Source organism: Ranitomeya variabilis, chromosome 1, assembly GCF_051348905.1.
Source record: "Ranitomeya variabilis isolate aRanVar5 chromosome 1, aRanVar5.hap1, whole genome shotgun sequence".
NCBI lineage: Eukaryota > Metazoa > Chordata > Amphibia > Anura > Dendrobatidae > Ranitomeya > Ranitomeya variabilis.
Window position 1 is genome coordinate 709,978,356 of NC_135232.1, and position 26,307 is coordinate 710,004,662.

At 48.7% G+C, this 26,307-nt stretch overlaps 1 long non-coding RNA gene across 1 annotated transcript in view; it reads left to right on the forward strand.

The window, feature by feature from the left end:
* The window catches only part of LOC143778157 (uncharacterized), a 50,952-nt gene that overhangs the window by 290 nt on the left and 24,355 nt on the right, over positions 1-26,307 (forward strand). The gene's annotated exons all lie outside the window — the stretch shown is intronic.

Genomic DNA, 26,307 nt, shown 5'->3' on the forward strand with positions numbered 1-26,307 from the left:
TTTTGTGGATTACACCTGCGGATTCCTATTGAGGAGCAGGTGTAAACCGCTGCAGAATCCGCACAAAGAATTGACATGCTGCAGAAAATACAACTCAGTATTTCCGCGCGTTTTGTTCCACACCATGTGCACTGCAGATTTTGTTTTCCATAGGTTTACATGGTACTGTACAATGCATAGAAAACAGCTGCGAAGCTGCAGCGGCCAATCCGCTGTGGATCTGCAGAGTGTGCACATTCCCTATAAATACCGACACCAGAACCCCTGATAAATACACACTCGGTAATAAATACATACTCCAGACCACCAATAAATCCAGACCCCCAGTAAATACAGACACCAGACCCCCTAATAAATACACACTCTTTAATACAGACACTAGACCTCTAGTAAATCCCCTGAAGAAGGATATATATTTAATCCGAAACGCGCGTCGGGAGAAGCGCAGGTCCAGGATCCAGCCCCCGCAGGTATAAATTAATATACAACTGCTGACACCACTGTCTCATAAATTGCTATTCCCAACACCACACTAGACACTTTTGTGGGTGTAACTCTTGTGGTATTCACATTTTTGCACTGTCACTTTATGCAGTGACTTGTATCCATTATAATCATGAGTGGTTATTTTTATCTGATTTGGCACTGATGCACTTTTCAATTGTGTTATTGAGCTAAATTTAGCAATGCTGTTTTAAAGTTGATTCGGTATTGGGGCACTTTTTCAAATATATAATTTTTATTGTTCTTTTGGTGTTGGATTTGGCAGAGATAATTTTAATTATACGGTGCCAGCATAATTTAAGATATCCTGATATTACAGTGGGGCTGTGGTGAAGAGTGATATTTCACTCTTTCATCCTGATCTTCCTGGTGCAGCGCATGTTGTGTTTTTAACGTTTATACATGATTTTATATTTATGGATCTATGTAATTCTAATATACTTTGTAATCATAGTCACACACATTTATAATAAAAGTTTATTTCAATATATCCACGTCTTGATATCTCATTTGGTCCTTTTTGATCCCTACTGAATTGGTTTGGTTTTAGTTTCCCCTATAATTACAGGCCACCCTAGTAAATACAGAGACCCCAATAAATACAAACTCCAGACCCCCCAATAAATACAGACCCCCTAATAAATAAAGATCCCCAATAAATATGGATTCCAGACCCAAAATAAATACAGACTTCAGACACCAAAAAATACAGACTCCAGACCCCTAATAAATGCGGACTCCAGACCCAATAAATACACACTGTAGACAAACAACAAATGCAAACTCAGACCCCAGTAAATAGAAACCAGACCAACAATACATACAAACTCCACAGACCATCAATAAAAAGACTCCAGACCTCCAATAAATTCAAACACCAGACCCACAATAAATACAGACTCCAATCCCAAAATAAATACAGACCCCCCCATAAATACTGACTCCAGACCCCCAATAAATACAAACTCCAGGCCCTCAATAAATACAGACTCCAGACCCCCAATAAATACATACTCCAGATCACAAATAAATACAGACTCCAGACCCCCAATAGACTCCAGATCACAAGTAAATACAGACTCCAGACCGCCAATAAACATGTACTCCAGACTCCCAATAAATACAGACTCCAGACCCCCAATAGACTCCAGACCCCCAATAAATATGTACTCCAGACCCCCAATAAATACAGACTTCAAACCACTAATAAATCCAGACCCCCAATAAATACAGACTCCAGACCCCCAATAGACTCCAGATCCCCAATAAATATGTACTCCAGACCCCCAATAAATACAGACTTCAAGCCACTAATAAATCCAGACCCCCAATAAATATGGACTCCAGACCACTAATAAAAAAATCCAGACCCCCAATAAATACAATTGATACAAACTCCAGACCAATAAATACAGACTCCAGACCACCAATAAATGCAGACACTAGACTCCCTATAAATACAGGCCACCCTAGTAAATACAGAAACCAGACCCCCCAATACTTACAGACTCAAGACCCCCTAATAAATATGGATCCCCAATAAATACGGACTCCAGAACCCCAATAAATACGGACTCCAGGCCCCCAATAAATACAGACTCCAGGCTCCAATATATACAGACTTCAAAAATACGGACTCCAGACCCCCAATAAATACAAACTCTAGACCACCAACAAATGCAAACTCAGACCCCAGTAAAAGACACCAGACCCCCAATACATACAAACTCCAGACCATCAATAAAAAGACTCCAGACCCCCAATAAATACGTACACCAGATCCCCTAATAAATACAGACTCCAGGCTCATAATAAATACAGACTCCAATCCCAAAATAAATACAGACCCACCAATAAATACTGACACCCTAATAAATACAGACACCAGACCCCCAATAAATACAAACTCCAGATCACCAATAAATACAAACTCCAGACCCCCAATAAATACATTTTAAAATGTAGAGAGAGAATGTTAGTCTAAGGTTTCACAGGTACCCATTCAGATGGAGACGTTTATTCTCAGGAAAGGAAAGCGTAGGACCTGGTATACGAGAGATGCCCTAAAGTGGCTACCAGGTACACATAAAATTGGCCATTTTTGTGCTCTAAACGCTCTCATTTTTCATATTTCTAGTGCAGTAATGCAGTTCAGTCTTCATGTTTGCATGTTTCAGCGCTGCAGTGTGCTGCCTTATTTACTTGACTGTATATGAGTTGGTGACTCTAGGTTCAGCACCTGTTCACACTTAGTCTATGTTTGGATGTGACGGTCAGTTTTTTTAAATGTATTCTTTAGCCTTCTGACCAAGCACTCCGCCTCCTAGCCACAGGTGTTTTAATCGCAACAGGTCCATTACCCCTCCACAGAGAGAGAGAATGTTAGTCTAAGAGGAGGTTTCACAGGTACCCATTCACATGGAGACTTTTATTCTCAGCGAGGAAAAGAAAGCGTAGGACCTGGTATGCGAGAGATGCCCTAAAGTGGCTACCAGGTACACATAAAATTGGCCATTTTTATGCGCTAAACGATCTCATTTTTCATATTTCTAGTGCAGTAATGCAGTTCAGTTTTTATGTTTCATGTTTGCATGTTTCAGCGCTGCAGTGTGCTGCCTTATTTACTTGATTCACCAATAAATACAAACTCTAAACCACCAATAAATACAGAGTCCAGACCATCAATAAACAGACTTCAGACTCCCAATAAATACGGACTTCAGACGCACAATAAATAGACTCCAATCCCAAAATAAATACAGACCCCTCCAATAAATACAGACACTAAACCCATTAAATACAGACTCCAGACCCCCAATAAATACAAACGCCAGACCCCAATAAATACAGACTCCAGACCACCAATAGATACAGACTCCAGACCCAAAGAAATACGTACTTCAGACCACCAATAAATACAGACTCCAGACCCCCAATAAATACATACTCCAGACCCCCAATAAATACAAACTCCAGACTACCAATAAAGACTCCAGACCCGAAATAAATACAGACACCCTAATAAATACAAACACCAGACCCCCAATAAATAGACTCCAGACCTCCAATAAGTGCAGAGTCCAGACCTCCAATGAATATAGATCCCCTAATAAATCCAGACTCTAAACCCCCTAATAAATACAGACACCAGACCCTCAATAAGTGCAGACTCCAGACCACCAATAAATACAGATCCCCTAATAAATACCGACTCCAGACCCCCAATTAATACAGACCCCATAACAGACACCAGACACCACCTTCATACATAACTAGCAAAGCAGTACTCTGTAGGGCTATAGCATGTAAACATGAAGTACCGTATATGAAATCTGAACTGCATTACTGCTCTAGTTAATAAGAGAAATAGAGAATATTTAGCATAAATTGGCCACATCATATACGCCCAGAAGCCGAGGCAAGACAATCTTCTTAGCTGGGATATGGGCATACATGAATTGGCCAATTTATGTGCTAAGTATCTTTGTTGTTTTTCTTTTATCTAGAGCAGTCATACAATTCCAATTTCATATATTGCTTGTTTTCATACTATAGCTTTGCCGAGTGCAGCTTTCTTTGTTGGTTATATGTGGAGATGGCTGTTCTTAGCTTGCACCTGTTCACATCTGTTTTCTGTTTGGAAGTGATGGTCGGTCTTTGATATTGTATACATACTCTCTCTAAGTACTCCACCCATCCATCAGCCTATGGCAGTTTTAATCACAGCTAGATCCTACCTGCCTATATGCCAGCAAAGAGGATTGCCTTCTCGTTGGCTGCTGGGCACACATGATTTGGCCAAGTTATGAGCTAAGTATCTTCGTTTTTTCCCCTAATAAATACAGACTCCAGACCCCCAATAAATACAAACCCTGTAATAAATATAGACTCCAGACTCCCAATAAATACAGCCCCTCTAATAAATTCAGACCCCCAATAAATGCAGACCCCCAATAAATACAGCCCCCCTAATAAATACAGACACGACCCCCAATAAATACAGACCCCCTTATAAATACAGACGCCAGTCTAGAGCCACTAATATATACAGAACTCTGACTAGAAGCCCAAAATAGGTACAGACCCTCCTAAACTAAGAGGCACCAGACTGCCTAATAAATACCCCCTTTTAATAGTTACATACAGCCAAACTCCTGGAGCAGCACGTCCACGCTGAACTTTCCTCCCACCTCTTATCTAACTTGCTCTTTGACAATCTACAATCTGGTTTCCGCCCCCATCATTCAACTTACGCAGCCCTGACCAAAATTACTAACGACCTACTTACATCTAAAGCTAACAGACAATACTCTGTACTCCTCCTTCTACACCTGTTCTCTGCTTTCGACACAGTTGACCACTGCCTCTTACTACAGATCCTCTCCTCCTTTGGCATCAAAGACCTCATCCTATCCTGGATCTCCTCATACCTTTCCAACCGCACATTCAGCGTCTCCCACTCCCACACTACCTCCTCATCCCACGCTCTCTCTGTTGGAGTCCCCCAAGGCTCTGTTCTAGGACCCTTACTCTTCTCAATCTATACACTTGGCCTGGGACAACTCATAAAGTCCCATGGATTCCAGTACCACCTTTATGCTGATGACACTCAGATCTACCTTTCTGGCCCAGAAGTCACCTCTCTGCTATCCAGAATCCCGGAGTGTCTATCAGCCATATCCTCCTCCTTCTCCTCTCGCTTCCTCAAACTCAATATGGACAAATCTGAACTCATCATCTTTCCTCCATCTCATAGATCTTCCTTATCTGACCTATCTATCGCAATTAATGACATCACGCTTTCCCCCTTACCGGAAGTTCGCTGCCTCAGAGTAACCCTTGACTCTGCCCTGTCCTTCAAACCGCACATCCAAACTCTTTCCACCTCCTGTCTTCTCCAGCTCAAAAATATCTCCAGAATCCGTCCTTTCCTCAACCGTCAATCTACTAAAATGCCTGTGCATGCCCTCATCATCTCCCGCCTTGACATCCTTTTCTGTGGCCTCCCTGCTAACACCCTTGCACCTCTCCAGTCCATCCTTAACTCTGCTGCCCGACTAATTCATCTCTCTCCTCGCTACTCCTCCGCTTCCCCCCTCTGCAAATCTCTTCACTGGCTCCCATTCCCTCAGCGTATTCAGTTCAAATTACTAATACTAACCTACAAAGCCATCCATATATCTCTGAACTAATCTCCCCTCACGTAATCACCGGTCCTCCCAAGACCTTATTCGCTCCTCACCCAACCGCCTCCAAGACTTCTCCCGAATATCCCCCATCCTCTGGAATTCTTTGCCCCAACACGTCCGACTATCAACCACATTCAGATACTTCAGACAGAACCTGAAAACCCACCTCTTCAGGAAAGCCTACAGCCTGCACTGACCCCGCTGCCTCCTCACCAGTACCGAAGCTACCGCCTCACCCACACCGGATCTCCTGCAACCCTCAACCTATTGTCTCCTTCCCCACCATCCTGTAGAATGTAAGCCCGCAAGGGCAGGGTCCTCGCCCCTCTGTATCTGTCTGTAATTGTTAGTTTGCTTACTGTGATATCTGTAATTTGTATGTAACCCCTTCTCATGTACAGCACCATGGAATTAATGGTGCTATATAAATAAATAATAATAATCCAGATCCACTAAATAAATACAAATACCAAAAATAACTATATATGGTACATAAAGACCCCAGACCAGAACCCTTCCATAGATAGGGTGGGTGTTAGGTGGATTCATAGATCGGACCCAAAGAGTGGTCGTAAATGGCTGCATATCCAGTTGGAAGAATGTCTCAAGTGGGGTACCACAGGGTTCTGCCCTGAGCCCTGTATTGTTCAACATGTTTATCGATGATTTAGGTAAAGGAATTGACGGTACACTGATTAAATTTGCTGATGACACAAAGCTAGGAGGGATAGCTAATACTAGAGAAGAGAGAGAGAGGATTCAAAAAGATATAAATAAACTGGAGCAGTGGGCAGCAACTAACAGAATGGTTTTTAACAAGGAAAAATGCAAAGTACTACATCTGGGCAATAAAAATGAAAAACCATATACAAAATGGGAGGAATAGGGCTAAGCAACAGCACATGTGAAAAAGACTTGGGTATACTAATAGATCACAAACTGAACGTGAGTCAACAGTGTGATGCAGCAGCAGAAAAGGCAAATGCAATTCTTGGATGTATTAACAGAAGCATACAGTCTAGATCACGCAAAGTCATTATTGCCCTCTACTCCTCTTTGGTCAGACCTCATCTGGAATACTGTGTCCAGTTTTGTGCACCACATTTAAAAAAAAAAAGAAATCAACAAACTAGAGCAAGTTCAGAGAAGAGCGACCAGAATGGTGACCGGTCTGCAAACCATGTCCTATGAGGAACGGTTGCAGGATTTGGGAATGTTTAGCTTGCAGAAAAGAAAACTAAGAGGAGACTTAAAAGCTGTCTTCAAATATCTCAAAGGCTGTCACATTGTAGAAGGATCATCTTTATTCTCATTTGCACAAGGAAAGACTAGAATCAATGGGATGAAACAGAATGGGAGGAGACACAGATTAGATATTAGAAAAAACTTTTTGACAGGGTGATTATTGTATTAGCGACGGATTGTGACGGATGGCCTTCCGTTTTATCCGTCGTTTGACGGATCCGTCGTAATGTCTGTTGGACGGAGACAACGTACATACTTTGGCTACTTTCACACTTGCGTTTTTAGCAATCCGTCGTTTTGGGCAAAAAACGGATCCTGCAAATGTGCCCGCAGGATGCGTTTTTTGCCCATAGACTTGTATTAGCGACGGATGGCCACACGTTGCGTCCGTTGTGCAATGGATCCGTCGTGTTTTGGCGGACCGTCACGAAAAAACGTTCAAGGGAACGTTTTTTTCGTACGTCGCGTCCGCCATTTTCTATCGCGCATGCGCGGCCGGAACTCCGCCCCCTCCTCCCCGGACTTCAGAATGGGCAGCGGATGCGTTGAAAAACTGCATCCGCTGCCCACATCATGCACAAATTTCACAACGTATGTCGGCCCGACGCATAGCGACGGACCCGTACTGACGCACTTGCGTTTTTGAGCTTCCGTCACAATCCGTAGTTTTTTGAGGATCCTGCATTTTCCCATAGACTTGTATTAGCTACGGATTGTGACGGATGGCCATCCGTTGTGCACTGGATGCGTCGTGTTTTGGCGGACCGTCGGCACGAAAAACGTTCAAGGGAACGTTTTTTCATACGTCGGGTCCGCCATTACCTACCGCGCATGCGCGGCCGGAACTCCACCCCCTCCTCCACGGGACTTTACAATGGGCAGCGGATGCGTTTAAAAACTGCATCCTCTGCCCACGTTGTGCCAAACTTTCACAACGTGCGTCGGTATGTCGCGCCGACGCTTAGCGACAGATCCGTACCGACGCAAGTGTGAAAGTAGCCTAACGTTTTTTGTGTACGTCGAAAAGACGCACATCGACGGATTCTGCGGCGTCCGTTGTTGGCTATTATGGAAGCCTATGGGCGCAGAATCCGTCGCTGTCAGTCAGAAGACAGATTCCGTTTTTTGCAACCGAGCATGCCCGGAACCCATTTTTCCTTTCAGGCGAATCTCTCTCTCTCCTTTCCCCAGAACAGGAAGTCCAAACTCTAGGCCCGGTAAACAAAAACGGATCCGTCAAAAAAAATGGTTCCAGTCTATCAGTTTTTTACAATCGGCACAGGATCCGTCTTTTCAACACTTTAATGGATTGTGACTGATTCTAAAAGACGGATGTGTGAAAGAAACCTTAAATAAGCTCAGACCTCAAACCAGACCCCTTAAAGAAGAGCTGTCTTCTGGTGAGAAGTGCCCAGTTTTTGCTTTTCTGTTATTCATGCTGCTCCCCTGATGATTCCGTTTGTTTGTTTTTTTTCAATTTTTTTTTTTTAATAAATCCACCCTGTGATTCCAAAGATTTGGGCTTTTTTATTTGGTGCTAAATTGTATGGTCTTTAGCAAGAGGGCGTGGCTTACAGGTTAATTATACACAGAAGCCTAAACACGCCCCCGAGGATACTGTCAGTCACACCTCTTTGTAAAGACCATAGAAATCAGCACTACATAGAAAGGCCCATACTTCTGGAACTATATGGCCGAATAAAAACAAAATTGTATGGATTCCTGTCATACAGTTATCTCCATGTTCAGCTGGGCGATTCATCCATGCTCTGCCTGATCACTGGAGAGGTAACCTTTCCCTGAGCATTATAGTTTTTCAGCCATCACTTTTTAGCTAATGTTGCTGAATTTCGTAATGACTATACAGTGTTTTCTGGGACCAGTCCAGTGGCCCATGTCATAGTCACCGACATAAGCCATTATGAAGCGCGAGGGCTGTATAATACAACTCATTGTGAAGAGCGCTGCACAAAGAATGTTCCTAGAAGGAGAGTCAGCGCCCAAGCAGGAAGCTACAAGCTAAAGCAAGTTGTCATAGTCAATCTGATAGATCAGTCAGAGAACTAAAAACCTAAGGGCCTGTCATCAGGCTTTTATGGCATTAGTACCATTAATGGCTGGTGTACTAGCCAGGCTACAAGGGCAGCTAGATTTCCCATGCCCAACTCTTGTGGTGACTACGCCTCTCTCTCAAACTGTTGCAAAGTTTCCTCTCGCTGTTACACAGACTGCTCTCCATAAACCCCTTTCTGTCACTCAAACTGCACCACCTTCCACTTTTTATACATACTGCTTTCCGTTTCCCATCCTCTATTAGACTGACTGCTCCATTCTGTTACGCAGATTTCGATCCATTCCTCTCTCTTTTATACAGACTTTCCCCTCTGGCACAGAGACTGCTCCCTCCAGGTAGACAGACTGCTCCCCTCTGTCACACAGACTTTCTCCTCATACTCCCCTCTGTTACACAGACTGCACCTTCCAGCTATGCTGACTTCCACATACTCCCCTCTGTTAACAGACTGCTCCCCCCAGGTACACAGACTACTCCCCACTGTTACCAAGACTTTTCCCTCCAGCTACACTTACCTCCCCATACTCCCCTCTTTTACACAGACTGCTCCCTCCAGGGTAGGCTGGTTTCATTTGCGTTTAAAAACGCAGCGTTTAAAAAAAACGCAGGTGGTGAAAAAACGCATTTAAACGCGTGCAAACGCTGCGTTTTTTAGACGCATGCGGTAAAAAAACCTGCGGCGTTTTGACGCGTTTACATGCGTTTTTTCATGCGTTTGCGTTTTTGAAAGGCATGCTGAGAAGTGTGTGACAGCTGCCAATCATCAAAATCAACTAGAAAACCCACTATAAATAGAAATAGCTAGGGTTAGGGATAGGGTTAGAGTTAGGATCCCTAGGGGTAGGGTTAGGGTTTGGCTCCCTAGGGTTTGGGTTAGGGTTAGGGGTAGCTTTTTATTAGAAGAATGTCCTGGTCACCAGGTCACTGATAAGCCACCCCCCACCATCAAGGTGATAAAGGGATCCTAGGGATCCATAGGGATGTTGACCTGGTGACCAGGACATTCTTCTAATAAAAAGCTTTGTTCAATGTGGACACCCCAAGATATACGGTATTGCTATAGAGTACTAAAAATATTAACCCGTAGAGTATTCACTGTCATATTGTTAGGGTTAGGGGTAGGGTTAGGGTACCGTCACACAGTGCAATTTTGATCGCTACGACGGCACGATCCGTGACGTCGCAGCGATCGTATGATTATCGCTCCAGCGTCGTAGACTGCGGTCACACGTTGCAATCACGGCGCTGGAGCGATGCCGAAGTCCCCGGGTAACCAGGGTAAACATCGGGTAACTAAGCGCAGGGCCGCGCTTAGTAACCCGATGTTTACCGTGGTTACCAGCGTAAAAGTAAAAAAAAACAAACCGTACATGCTCACCATCTGATGTCCGTCCGGTCCCTTGCCGTCCGCTTCCTGCTCTGACAGATCCGGCCGTACAGTGAGAGCAGAGCGCAGCGGCAACGTCACCGCTGTGATCTGCTCTCACTTTCCGGCCGGCAGACAGTCAGAGCGGGAAGCGGACGGCAAGGGACCGGACGGACATCAGATGGTGAGCATGTACGGTTTTTTTTTTTTTACTTTTATGCTGGTAACCACGGTAAACATCGGGTTACTAAGCGCGGCCCTGCGCTTAGTTACCCGATGTTTACCCTGGTTACCAGCGAACGCATCGCTGGATCGCTGTCACACACAACGATCCAGCGATGTCAGCGGGTGATCAAGCGACGAAAGAAAGTTCCAAACGATCTGCTACGACATACGATTCTCAGCAGGATCCCTGATCGCTGCTGCGTGTCAGACACTGCGATATCGTAACGATATCGCTAGAACGTCACGAATCGTACCGTCGTAGCGATCAAAATTGCACTGTGTGACGGTACCCTTAGGGTTAGGATCCCTTTATCACCTTGATGGTGGGGGGTGGCTTATCAGGGTGTATTCTTGTTTTTTTCTATAAAAACGCATGCGTTTTTAACGCAAGCAAACGCATGTGCTTAAAAACGCATGCGTTTACATAGACAACAATACGTTTTTTTGCCGCAAAAAAAGCCTCTAGAAATTACTACATGTTGCATTTCTGCGACAGAACGCATGCAGCAAAAAAACACATGCGTCGTTAAACGCGGCCAAACGCGTACAAAAAAAACGCATGCGTTTTTAATGTTAAACATAGGGGGAAAAAACGCATGCGTTTTTAATGTTAAACATAGGGAAAAAAAGCGCATGCGTTTTTTTTATGTACAAACGCTGCAGATCAAAACGCAAGTGTGAAACCAGCCGTACACAAACTTCTCCTCATACTCCCCTCTGATAGACTACTCCCTCCAGGTACACAGACTACTTCCTCCAGATACACAGATTATGCCCCTCTGTAAGGCTACGTTCACATTTGCGTTGTGCGCCGCAGCATCGGCGCCGCAACGCACAACGCAGCAAAACGCATGCACAACGCTGCGTTTTGCGCCGCATGCGTCCTTTTTTTCATTGATTTTGGACGCAGCAAAAATGCAACTTGCTGCGTCCTCTGCGCCCGGACGCGGGCGCCGCAGGGACGCATGCGGCGCAAAACGCAAGTGCGACGCATGTCCATGCGCCCCCATGTTAAATATAGGGGCGCATGACGCATGCGGCGACGCTGCGGCGCCCGACGCTGTGGCGCAGACCGCAAATGTGAACGTGACCTTACACAGACTGCTCCCTCCAGCTATACTGACCTCCCCATACTCCCCTCAGTTACTCAGACTACCCCCTCCAGGTACACAGACTACTCCCCTCTGTTACTCAGACTGCTCTTTCCAGATACACTGACCTCCCCATACTCCCCTCTGTTACTGAGATGACTCCTTCCTGGTACACTGATCTCCCCATACTCCCCTCTATTATACAGACTGCTCCGTCCAGGTACAAAGACTTCTCCCCATACTTCCCTCTGTTAAACATACTGCTCCCTCCAGGTACACTGTCCTCCCCTTACTCTTCTCTTTTACACAGAATTGTCCCTCCAGGGTACACAGACTTCTCCCCATGCTCCCCTCTGTTACTCAGACTGCTCCCTCCAGGTACACTGACCTCACCTTAAGCCCCCGTCACACATAGCGATTTACCAACGATCACGACCAGCGATACGACCTGGCCGTGATCGTTGGTAAGTCGCTGTGTGGTCGCTGGGGAGCTGTCACACAGACAGCTCTCTCCAGCGACCAACGATCAGGGGAACGACTTCGGCATCGTTGAAACTGTCTTCAACGATGCCGAAGTCCCCCTGCAGCACCCGGGTAACCAGGGTAAACATCGGGTTACTAAGCGCAGGGCCGCGCTTAGTAACCCGATGTTTACCCTGGTTACCAAAAAAAACAAACAGTGCATACTCACCATCTGATGTCCGTTTCACTTTCACTTTGCGGCGCTCAGTCAGTGTGGGAAGCAGACGGCAAGGGACCTGACGGACATCAGATGGTGAGTATGTACTGTTTGGTTTTTTTTACATTTACGCTGGTAACCAGGGTAAACATCGGGTTACTAAGCGCGGCCCTGCGCTTAGTAACCCGATGTTTACCCTGGTTACCAGTGAAGACATCGCTGGATCGGTGTCACACACACCGATTCAGCGATGTCAGCGGGACCTCAACGACCAAAAAACGGCCCAGGCCATTCCGACACGACCAGCGATCTCACAGCAGGGGCCTGGTCGCTGGTACGTGTCACACATAGCGAGATCGCTACTGAGGTCGCTGTTGCGTCACAAAACTTGTGACTCAGCCGCGATCTCGCTATGTGAGACGGGGCCTTTACTCTTTTACACAGATTCGTCCCTCCAGGGTACACATACTTCTCCCCATACTCCCATCTGTTATACAGACTGCTCCCTTCTGGTCCTCAGACTTCTCTCCATACCCACCTCTATCACACAGACTGCTTACATTTTTGGGACTGCCACAAGTCTCTATAAGCCCATGTGCAGAGCGGAAGCTGTTTAGTCCAACCCTTTGTGAAGAGCGCTGAAGACAGACCTTTCCCAGAAATCGGCAATTAGAAGAAGAGTCGGCTGAGTAGGAAGCGGGGAGCTCAAGCAAGAAGTTGTCATAGATAGTCAATCTGAGAAATCCAGCAGAGAGCTAAAAACTTGAAGGGCCTGTTTCCAGGCCAGAGCCCCATTCCAGCTGAGGGACTGTTTCCAGGTCATTAGTGGCTTTAGTACCAGTAACGGCCAGTGTACCAGCCAGTCTACAAGAGCAGCTATATTCCACCCTTGTCAGAAGAACATGTACGGGGCCTACGTGACCAGGAAAGGGGTGCGTCATCTAGGGCATAAAGGGTTCTTCATTTTTGATCATTATAAGAAAATTGTTGATGTTAATGTATGTAAAGCGCTGCAGAATATGATGGCGCTATATAAGCAAATCATAAATAATAACATTTATTTTCAGTAACCCGGACATTTTATAGGTAACTCCTTTAATTTTAGTAGAATTTTGCTGCATTTCTCAGGCTTTTCCTTCTTTGAGGTGTTATCTATAATATAACGCTGGGAGCGTCACTCTGTCCGAAGCCTCTATAGACTGCGCAAGCGCACGCGCCGGCGCAGTCTAGACCCCACAGAGCGACGCTCCCAGGAGATCGCGGTATGCGTAAACACTGAACGCACACCGCGATCTCCAACGGAGAAGCAGGGACCGCCAGGAGGGTAAGTATGATATATTTACCTGTCCCGTTCCTCCGTTGCGCGCTGCTCCTCCGTCGCGCGCTGCTCCTCCGTCCTCCGGTCCACATCCTCTGCCTGTGACGTTCACAGTTCAGAGGGCGCGATGACGCGCTTAATGCGCGCCGCCCTCTGACTGAACAGTCACAGCCAGAGGACCCGGAAGACAGACCGGCGCGCAGCGCTGGATCAGGCCCAGGTAACTATAGCAAGTGCCGGGGGCCTGAGCTAGCGGCGACTCCGGCACCTGACCCCCACAGCGCGCCGGTGTCCCCGCCTGCTCAGGCCCCCAGCACCGCCGTGCACAGCCACCGCACCCAGCCACCGCACCCAGCACAGCCTGAGCCACCGCACCCAGCACAGCCTGAGCCACCGCACCCAGCACAGCCTGAGCCACCGCACCCAGCACAGCCGCCCACAGCCACCGCACCCAGCACAGCCACGCACAGCCGCCCCCACTCAGCACCGCCACGCACAGCCGCCCCCACTCAGCACCGCCACGCACAGCCGCCCACGCACAGCACAGCCACATACAGCCGCCGCACCCAGCATAGCCACGCACAGCCACCGCACCCAGCACCGCCACGCACAGCCGCCGCACCCAGCACAGCCGCCCACAGCCACCGCACCCAGCACAGCCTCAGCCACCGCACCCAGCACAGCCTGAGCCACCGCACCCAGCACAGCCGCCCACAGCCACCGCACCCAGCACAGCCACGCACAGCCGCCCCCACTCAGCACCGCCACGCACAGCCGCCCACGCACAGCACAGCCACATACAGCCGCCGCACCCAGCATAGCCACGCACAGCCACCGCACCCAGCACCGCCACGCACAGCCGCCGCACCCAGCACAGCCGCCCACAGCCACCGCACCCAGCACAGCCTGAGCCACCGCACCCAGCACAGCCGCCCACAGCCACCGCACCCAGCACAGCCACGCACAGCCGCCCCCACTCAGCACCGCCACGCACAGCCGCCCACGCACAGCACAGCCACATACAGCCGCCGCACCCAGCATAGCCACGCACAGCCGCCGCACCCAGCACAGCCGCCGCACCCAGCACAGCCACGCACAGCCGCCCACACCCAGCACAGCCACGCACAGCCGCCCGCACCCAGCACAGCCGCCTGCACTCAGCACAGCCGCCCACAGCCACGCACAGCTGCCCGCACTCAGCACTGCCACGCACAGCCGCCCACGCACAGCACAGCCACATACAGCCGCCCGCACTCAGCACAGCCGCCTGCACTGATGGGGGCGCAGGATGGAGCAGCACATGACAGGGTGGGGGCGCAGGATGGAGCAGCACAGCCACCGCACCCAGCACAGCTGCCCGCACCCAGCACAGCCTGAGCCACCGCACCCAGCACAGCCACGCACAGCCGCCGCACCCAGCACAGCCACCGCACCCAGCACAGCCACGCACAGCCGCCGCACACAGCACAGCCACGCACACCCACCCACAGCCACGCACAGCCGCCTGCACTCAGCACCGCCACGCACAGCCGCCCACACCCAGCACAGCCGCCTGCACTCAGCACCGCCATGCACAGCCGCCCGCACTCAGCACCGCCACGCACAGCTGCCCGCACTCAGCACCGCCATGCACAGCCGCCCGCACTCAGCACTGCCACGCACAGCCGCCCACGCACAGCACAGCCATATACAGCCGCCGCACCCAGCATAGCCACGCACAGCCACCGCACCCAGCACAGCCGCCGCACCCAGCACAGCCGCCGCACCCAGCACAGCCGCCGCACCCAGCACAGCCGCCGCACCCAGCACAGTCAAGCACAGCCGCCTGCACTCAGCACCGCCACGCACAGCCGCCTGCACTCAGCACCGCCATGCACAGCCGCCTGCACTCAGCACAGCCACGCACAGCCGCCTGCACTCAGCACAGCCACGCACAGCCGCCCGCACCCAGCACAGCCGCCTGCACTCAGCACAGCCACGCACAGCCGCCCGCCCACAGCCACGCACAGCCGCCTGCACTCAGCACCGCCATGCACAGCTGCCCGCACTCAGCACCGCCATGCACAGCCACCCACGCACAGCACAGCCACATACATCCGCCCGCACTCAGCACAGCCGCCCGCACTTAGCACAGCCGCCCGCACTGATGGGGGCGCAGGATGGAGCAGCACATGACAGGGTGGAGCAGCACATGACAGGATGGGGGCGCAGGATGGAGCAGCACAGCCGCCGCACCCAGCACAGCCGCCGCACCCAGCACAGCCACCGCACCTAGCACAGCCACGCAGAGCCACCGCACCCAGCACAGCCACGCACAGCCGCCCGCAGCCATGCACAGCCGCCTGCACTCAGTACCGTCACGCACAGCCGCCCGCACCCAGCGCAGCCACCCGCACCCAGCACAGCCGCCCGAACCCAGCACAGCCATGCCCAGCCGCCCGAACCCAGCACAGCCACGCGCAGCCGCCCGCACCCAGCACAGCCACATACAGCCGCCCGCACTCAGCACAGCCGCCCGCACTGATGGGGGCGCAGGATGGAGCAGCACATGATAGGATGGGGGCGCAGGATGGGAGCACATGACAGGATGGGGATGCAGGATGGAGCAGCACATGACAGGGTGGAGCAGCACATGACAGGATGGGGGCGCAGGATGGAGCAGCACAGCCACCGCACCCAGCACAGCTGCCCGCACCCAGCACAGCCTGAGCCACCGCACCCAGCACAGCCGCCGCACCCAGCACAGCCACCGCACCCAGCACAGCCACGCACAGCCGCCGCACCCAGCACAGCCACGCACACCCACCCACAGCCACGCACAGCCGCCTGCACTCAGCACCGCCACGCACAGCCGCCCACACCCAGCACAGCCGCCTGCACTCAGCACCGCCACGCACAGCCGCCCGCACTCAGCACCGCCACTCACAGCTGCCCGCACTCAGCACCGCCATGCACAGCTGCCCGCACTCAGCACCGCCACGCACAGCCGCCCACGCACAGCACAGCCATATACAGCCGCCGCACCCAGCATAGCCACGCACAGCCACCGCACCCAGCACAGCCGCCGCACCCAGCACAGCCGCCGCACCCAGCACAGTCACGCACAGCCGCCTGCACTCAGCACCGCCACGCACAGCCGCCTGCACTCAGCACCGCCATGCACAGCCGCCCGCACTCAGCACCGCCACGCACAGCCGCCTGCACTCAGCACCGCCATGCACAGCCGCCCGCACTCAGCACAGCCACGCACAGCCGCCCGCACCCAGCACAGCCGCCTGCACTCAGCACAGCCACGCACAGCCGCCCGCCCACAGCCACGCACAGCCGCCTGCACTCAGCACCGCCATGCACAGCTGCCCGCACTCAGCACCGCCATGCACAGCCACCCACGCACAGCACAGCCACATACATCCGCCCGCACTCAGCACAGCCGCCCGCACTTAGCACAGCCGCCCGCACTGATGGGGGCGCAGGATGGAGCAGCACATGACAGGGTGGAGCAGCACATGACAGGATGGGGGCGCAGGATGGAGCAGCACATGACAGGGTGGAGCAGCACATGACAGGATGGGGGCGCAGGATGGAGCAGCACAGCCACCGCACCCAGCACAGCCGCCGCACCCAGCACAGCCACCGCACCTAGCACAGCCACGCAGAGCCGCCGCACCCAGCACAGCCGCCCGCAGCCACGCACAGCCGCCTGCACTCAGTACCGTCACGCACAGCCGCCCGCACCCAGCACAGCCACGCAGCCACCCGCACCCAGCACAGCCGCCCGAACCCAGCACAGCCACGCGCAGCCGCCCGCGCACAGCACAGCCACATACAGCCGCCCGCACTCAGCACAGCCGCCCGCACTGATGGGGGCGCAGGATGGAGCAGCACATGATAGGATGGGGGCGCAGGATGGGAGCACATGACAGGATGGGGATGCAGGATGGAGCAGCACATGACAGGATGGGAGAGCAAGATGGGAGCAGCACATACCAGGATGGAGACCATATACCAATATAAATGCTCGCCACCCGGGCGTAGAACGGGTTCAATAGCTAGTTTACAATAATAGAATATTACAGTTGGAAGGGACCCCCTGGGTCAACATGCCTAACCCCCTGCTCAATGCAGGATTCACTAAATCCTCTCAGACAGATGTCTGTCCAGCATCTGTTTGAAGACTTTGGTTACAGGAGAACTCACCACCTCTTGTGGCAGCCTGTACCACTCATTGGTCACCCTCACTGTCTAAAAGTTTTTTTCTAATATCTAATCTTTATCATCTCCCTTTCAGTTTCATTCCATTGCTTCTTGTTGTCATGGCACAGCTGTTGGGTGTTACAGGATCAGGGACTCCTTCCCTGTCCCTAACACGAGGGTTCGCCCTAGCTCACCCTGCTCCTGGGATACTTCAGATGGCGAAGATGCCGGGGCCTCTGCCCTTGCCTTATCTCCTGAGTTAGCCCTTCGTTTGTTCTCTTCCCCCACTCAAGGAAGAGGAGGCGCTACTGTGCACCGTAGTACACCAACCCGACAAACAAGGCAACACAAACAAGGGTTAACAGAAAATTCCAGGCATACAAAATATTCACTCACATATAACAGAGGAATGCACCAGGGTGTGGAGGTAGGGGAATAAACCAAAATGGAGTAGGATATGGAATTAAAAAACATACAAACCAAACAACAGTCACACAACTCCAACTTACAGGATGATTTATGTAAACTAGAAGCTTGGGCTGATAAATGGCAAATGAGCTTTAATGGGGATAAATGTAAGGTCATGCACTTGGGTAGATTCTAAAACTCTGGGCAAAACCGTTAATGAAAATTACCTGGGAGTGTGGGTGGATGACAAACTCACATTTAGTGGCCAGTGTCAGGCAGCTGCTACAAAAGCAAATAAAATAATGGGATGCTTTAAAAGAGGCATAGATGCTCATGAGGAGAACATTATTTTACCTCTATACAAGTCACTAGTTCGACCACACTTAGAATACTGTGTACAGTTCTGGTCTCCGGTGTATAAGAAAGACATAGCTGAACTGGAGCGGGTGCAGAGAAAAGCGACCAAGGTTATTAGAGGACTGGGGGGTCTGCAATACCAAGATAGGTTATTACACTTGGGGCTATTAAGTTTGGAAAAACGAAGGCTAAGGGCTGATCTTATGTTAATGTATGAATATATGAGGGGACAGTACAAAGACCTTTCTGATGATCTTTTTAATCATAGACCTGAGACAGGGACAAGGGGGCATCCTCGACGTCTGGAGGAAAGAAGGTTTAAGCATAGTAACAGACGCGGATTCTTTACTGTAAGAGCAGTGAGACTATGGAACTCTCTGCCGTATGACGTTGTAATGAGTGATTCATTACTTAAATTTAAGAGGGGACTGGATGCCATTCTTGAAAAGTATAATGTTACAGGGTATATATATATATTGTAGGGATTTCACTCACTCAGGTACGACGGCTGACACTTAGGAGGCAGGTTCCAACAAAAGTTCAAAGGTTTATTGCTTCATAAACCAGTTTAGCATAAACAGGAAAAACAAATAGCCTTTAACTCAGGCAAAAGGGAAAAACAAGTGTCCATTCCTTCAGGCTCAGTGCTGGAGCCTTAACACACTGGAGGCTAGCACCTCCACACATATCCCCTGTGTTAAACATTAGCCTGTCTTATATAGAGCTAACCACACCCAGTAACCCATCACATGATTAGCCATGTGGTCTGACATCACCACAGGTCCTGACAGACATATAGGTAGCTATGGTTACATCACAGCGGCAAGCCATCTATGCGACACATATCTCCCGTCGATTAGACACCCTTTAGCCACGCTACAATATATATATATATATATATATATATATATATATATATATATATATTAGATTCCTTGTTAGGGTGTTGATCCAGGGAAATAGTCTGATTGCCGTATGTGGAGTCGGGAAGGAATTTTTTTCCCCAATGTGGAGCTTACTCTTTGCCACATGGTTTTTTTTGCCTTCCTCTGGATCAACATGTTAGGGCATGTTAGGTTAGGCTATGGGTTGAACTAGATGGAGTTAAAGTCTTCCTTCAACCTTAAAAACTATGTTACTATGTAACTTTCCTTCTTATATGAACTCCTCTCCCTCTGTTAGCAATGCAACAAATGCTAGCTCTGACAAGGATTTGTAACAGCCCAGATTATAAAGGGGAAGCAAATGGCTAACCGAGCTCAGGGATTTCCCACATGGCAGATTAACTCCTGTTCTGCCTGAAGAAATAAACACATTTAAAATGAAGGAGAAGTGCTTCTCAGCACTGGAGTAGGAGCAATCAGATGCTGCTGTCTTCTGGCTCCACACTGTCGCGGTAACCCCGTGACACTCGTGTTTCCATGTGCAAATGAGAATAAGGATGATCCCTCTACACTGTAACATCCCTTCAGATAGTTGTAGACAGCAGTTAAGTCTCCTCTTAGCCTTCTTTTTTGCAAATTCACCATTTTGGTAGCTCTTCTCTGAACTTGCTCCAGTTTTTCAATGTCTTTTTTAAAATGTGGTGCCCAGAGCTGGACACAGTATTCCAGATGTGGCCTCACCAAGGAGGAGAATAGGGGGATAACTACTTTACGTGATCTAGACTCTATGCTTCTCTTAATACATCCTAGAACTATTTGCCTTTTTTGCTGCTGCATCACACTGTTGACTCGTGAGGGTCCTTCAAAGGTTCTACTGGCCTGGGTGTCACCGGGAGATTGTTAATAATTGTCAGTCCTGTCAGTTAACTGCTCTTGTGTCCCTCTTTTGCAGTCCCCTAGTTCCGTTATTCATTATAGAAGTCCCATTTGACCAGATTGCCATGGACCTTGTAGGACACTTTTTAAGTCTGTCAGAGGCCACCAATACATCTTGGTGGTAATGGACTATGCAACACGGTACCCGGAGGCAGTACCACTTTGGAACTCCTAAGCCATGACTATAGCCTTAGAGCTAGTCCATGTTTTCTCCTGGACAGGCTTGCCCAGGGAGATTCTAACGACTACCCAACTCAAGACATCTGTGTACCATCCACAGACGGACGGACTCGTGGAAAGGTTCAACAAGACCTTGAAGTCTATGCTGAAGAAGGTTGTGGAAAAGGATGGCCAGGACTGGGATTGCCTGTTACTGTACCATCTGTTCGTTATCGAACATGAGGCCCAAATGCAAGACAGTATCGCGAGTGTAATGCCGATTGTGAGGGAGAGCCTCCTTCAAGCACAAGAAGCTCAGGCGTTGGTCCACAAACGGTCGTCAAGACAGATAGTTTAGCCCTGGAGATCAGGTGTTGGGGTTGATCACCACGGTGGAAAGTAAATTCCTGGCTAAGTGACAAGGGCCATACAAGGTGGTTGAAAAGTTGAATGACGTCAACTATAAGGTCAACCAACCAGGGAGCAGGAAGCCATACCAGGTCTACCACATTAACCTGCTGAAACCATGGTGAGACAGAAATCCGGTGGAAGCAACCTGCCTTTGGGAGAATATGAAGCCAGGGTCGAAGTGGCAGAGACACTATCGCCAGCCCAGAAACAACAGTGACGTGAGTTGCTTCAGCGGAACCGGGAACTGTTTCCGGAGTTACCAGGATGTATGCAGGTTGTGGAGTACGAAATCCTGATGGAACCGCATGTCAGGGTGAACCAAAAGCCGTATCGGATTTCTAAAGCCCACTGTGAGGTGATCCCCAAGGAGGTGAGGAGAATGTTGAGTCTGGGCATCATCGAGGAGTCAAAAAGTGGCTAATTCAGCCCTATTGTCCTTGTGCCGAAGCCGGACGGACAGTGGCGCTTTAACGACTACAGGAAGCTAAATGAGATGTCCAAGTTCGACGCCTATCAGATGCCCCAGGTCGATGATCTCATTGAGAAGCTAGGGCCAGACAGATTTATTACCATCCTGGTCCTAACAAAAGGGTACTGGCAAATTCCCCTGTCCGCAAGTGCCATGGAGAAGACTGTCTTCTCTACACCTGACGGTGCATTGAGTATACCCAGTTTCCGTTCTACAAGCAGCTCCAGCTACATTCCGGAGGGCCATGGACTGGATTCTAGCCTTTCACAAAAAGTATGCCACCACTTATCTGGATGACATTGTAATATTCAGCCCAGATTAGGGCAGTTACCTGCAGGAGGTCCAGGCGATACTTGATGCACTGAGAAAGGCAGGGTTTACCATAAACTCAAGGAAGTGCGCCCTGGGGAAATAAGAGTCGAAATACTTGGGCTACATAGTCGGGAAGGGCGAAATAAAGCTGCAAATAGATAAGGTGGAGGCAAATCCGATTTATCCTGAATTTCGCCATGATAACCGCTCCCTGACGCACAAAGACGTCGATAGCCAAATGGTCCTCTGAAGCAGAAATGGCATTCATAGGAGTTGAAGCTCGTCCTGCTCAGACAGCCAGTTTGGGTCACACCGGATTTCACTAAGGAGTTCGTGCTTCAGACGTCGGGTTGAGAGCTGTGTTGTCCCAGGAGATAGATGGGGACGAACATCTAGTCCTATACCTGAGTAGGAAACTCTTCTCCTGTGAAAAGAACTATGCCATCGTAGAAAAAGAGTTCTTGGCCATTAAGTGGGCAATCGACACCCTGAAATGCTACCTGTTTGGCAGGAAGTTCAGGCTAGTGTCAGATCATGCTCCCCTGATATGGATAAGGGAAAAGAAGGGAAAGAATGCCCAGGTGACTAGATGATTTTTAGCGCTCTAGGACTTTAACCCCTTTCCCACATCAGGCGTAATAGTTCGCCGATGTCAAACTCCCTCCCTTTGATGTGGGCTCTGGCGGTGAGCCCACATCTTTCCGGGGACATGCCAGCTGTTTTGAACAGCTGACATGAGCCTGCAATAGCTGCGGGTGAAATTGCAATCCACCCGCAGCTATTAACCAGGTAAATGCCGCTGTCAAATTCTTACAGCGGCATTTAAGTTGCACTTCCGGCAATCACAATGAAAATACGCACACCGGTGACTCCCGTCATGTGATTGCGGCTCACTGGTGTGTTTGCATTACAACCCGAGGTCTCCTGGAGATCTCTATCGTTGTCAGTGTCAGCTTGCTGTGAGCGCCACCCAGTTGTCGACGCTCATAGGAAGTGAGTAAATCTGCTATATAGAGGCGATCTGAACATCTCCTCTATGTAGCAGAGCCGATGGAGTAGTGGCAGCTTCTAGTCTCCTATGTAGACTATTGTAGCATGCCAAAAGTTAAAAAAAATGTTTTTAACAATTAAAAAAATATATAAAAGTTCAAATCACCCCCCTTTCGCCCCATTCAAAATAAAACAATAAAAATAAAATCAAACATACACTAATTTGGTATTGCCATGTTCAGAATCGCCCGATCTATCAATAAAAAAAGGATTAACCTGATCGCTAAACGGCGTAGCAATCAAAAAAAGTCAAAACGACAGATTTATGTTTTTTTGGTCGTCGTGGCATTGCATTACAATGCAATAGCGGGTGATCAAAAGATTGTATCTGTACCAAAATGGTATAATTAAAAACATCATTTTAGCATGCAAAAAAATAAGCAAAGTTTGGAAATTTTTTCACCACTTAGATAAAAAATAACCTAGACATTTATCATCTATTCACAGTATGAACGGTCACAAAAAATTGCAAGGTCCCTTGTCCAAATGTGAAAGGTGCAGTAGTGCTGATTTGTAACCCCTGGCAAAATAGACAGTGAATAGAGCAGTAGTCATTCATACCTTACTCGTGTCAGGGTGCCCCTTCTCAGCCTCTGGACCCCCACGATCATATATTTATCAACTATCCTGTGAATATATAAAAAATAAACATGACCAACTGGACAGGTCCATCATGACGTAAATTAAAAAGTAGCCGACAGCACAACTGATGTAGGGATGCCTGTCTTAATTCCACTGAACCCAAATGGAGAAGTACATACCAAAAAAGAAGTGAAGGACAGCATCCAATCCAGGTGAAGTATGAAAAGTTCTTTATTGTGCCAGAAGCAACGTTTCAACCATAAAGGTCTTTTTCAAGCTTGAAAAAGACCTTTATGGTTGAAACGTTGCATCTGGCACAATAAAGAACTTTTCATACTTCACCTGGATTGGATGCTGTCCTTCACTTCCTTTTTAGGTCCATCATGACGCCTCTTGAGGCCTAGTAAGCCCTGGAGGTATCTAGGATAACAGTCAGCATAGGTGAATACGGCTGCCATGGAGGACCTGGGCATCACTATTCCAATTGCTTATCTTTGGGCCTCATTCAGGCATCCAATTTTCACGTACAAGTGCTTTGTTTGGTTTTCATGAGTAGCACTCATATCTGTGATAGTCTATGTGATCATTCACATGTCCAGGATTTTATCGCGGTCCGTGGAAAATCACAGATACCCGACTGATTTTGATCTGAAGGTCAGATTAAAATCGACTGTGCAAGTCTATGAGTCCGTGAAAAAATCGTACCTCACTCAGATGACATCATGGACTGAAAGGAGAAGGTGGAGAAACTTTTTTTCTTCTTGTACGAGAAAAACTGATCAAACTCTGATAAAAATAATCAGTCTGTTTTTCTCGTACGTGAGAAAAACTCAAGTCCGTATGAGCCCTTAGTAATATATTTTTTAATAAGTTTGGATGGATTTTTAGCCTCTAGACATAAACAAGTATGTTCCTGTTTGCTGATAGCAAATCTCGGGCACTGTGAGAAATTAAAATGCAAAGTAAATTAGAAAGTTGTAGAACTTTTAGGGTATGTACACACGTTCAGGAATTTTCGTATTTTTTCGCGATAAAAACACATAAAAAACGCATACATATGCATCCTATCATTTAGAATGCATTCCACAATTTTTGTGCACATAATGCGTTTTTTTTCCGTGAAAAAAACGCATCGCGGTAAAAAAAATTAACATGTTCATTAACCCCTTTCTGACATCTGACGTACTATCCCGTCGAGGTGGGGTGGGCCCGTATGACCACCGACGGGATAGTACGTCATCACCGATCAGCGGCGCTCACGGGGGGAGCGCGGCCGATCGCGGCCGGGTGTCAGCTGCATATCGCAGCTGACATCCGGCACTATGTGCCAGGAGCGGTCACGGACCGCCCCCGGCACATTAACCCCCGGCACACCGCGATCAAACATGATCGCGGTGTACCGGCAGTATAGGGAAGCATCGCGCAGGGAGGGAGCTCCCTGCGGGCTTCCCTGAGACCCCCGGAGCAACGCGATGTGATCGCGTTGCTCCGAGGGTCTCCTACCTCCCTCCTCGCCGCAGGTCCCGGATCCAAGATGGCCGCGGCATCCGGGTCCTGCAGGGAGGGAGGTGGCTTACCGAGTGCCTGCTCAGAGCAGGCGCTGGTAAGCCTGCAGCCCTGCACAGCAGATCGTCGATCTGACGGAGTGCTGTGCACACTGTCAGATCAATGATCTGTAATGTCCCCCCCTGGGACAAAGTAAAAAAGTTTAAAAAAAATTCCCCACATGTGTGTAAAAAAAAAAAAAAAATATCCTAAATAAAGAAAAAAAAAAATATTATTCCCATAAATACATTTCTTTAGCTAAATAAAATAAAAAAACAATAAAAGTACACATATTTAGTATCGCCGCGTCCGTAACGACCCAACCTATAAAACTGCCCCACTAGTTAACCCCTTCAGTAAACACCGTAAGAAAAAAAAAAAAAAACGAGGCAAAAAACAACGCTTTATTATCATACCGCCGAACAAAAAGTGGAATAACACGCGATCAAAAAGACTGATATAAATAACCATGGTACCGCTGAAAACGTCATCTTGTCCCGCAAAAAACGAGCTGCCATACAGCATCATCAGCAAAAAAATAAAAAAGTTATAGTCCTGAGAATAAAGCGATACCAAAATAATTATTTTTTCTATAAAATAGTTTTTATCGTATAAAAGCGCCAAAACATAAAAAAATGATATAAATGAGATATCGCTGTAATTGTACTGACCCGACGAATAAAACTGCTTTATCAATTTTACCAAACATGGAACGGTATAAACGCCTACCCCAAAAGAAATTCATGAATAGCTGGTTTTTGATCACTCTGCCTCACAAAAATCGGACTAAAAAGCGATCAAAAAATGTCACGTGTCCGAAAATGTTACCAATAAAAACGTCAACTCGTCCCGCAAAAAACAAGATCTCACATGACTCTGTGGACTCAAATATGGAAAAATTACAGCTCTCAAAATGTGGTAACGCAAAAAATATTTTTTGCAATGAAAAGCGTCTTTCAGTGTGTGACGGCTGCCAATCATAAAAATCCGCTAAATAACTCGCTATAAAAGTAAATCAAACCCCCCTTCATCACCCCCTTAGTTAGGGAAAAATAAAAAAATGTATTTATTTCCATTTTCCCATTAGGGTTAGGGCTAGAGTTAGGACTAGAGTTAGGGCTAGGGTTAGGGCTAGGGTTAGGGCTAGGGTTGGGGCTAGGGTTAGGGTTAGGGCTAGGGTTGGGGCTAGGGTTAGGGCTAGGGTTGGGGCTAGGGTTAGGGCTAGGGTTAGGGCTAGTGTTACGGCTAGTGTTAGGGCTAGTGATAGGGCTAGTGATAGGGCTAGGGTTATTGCTAGGGTTAGGGCTAG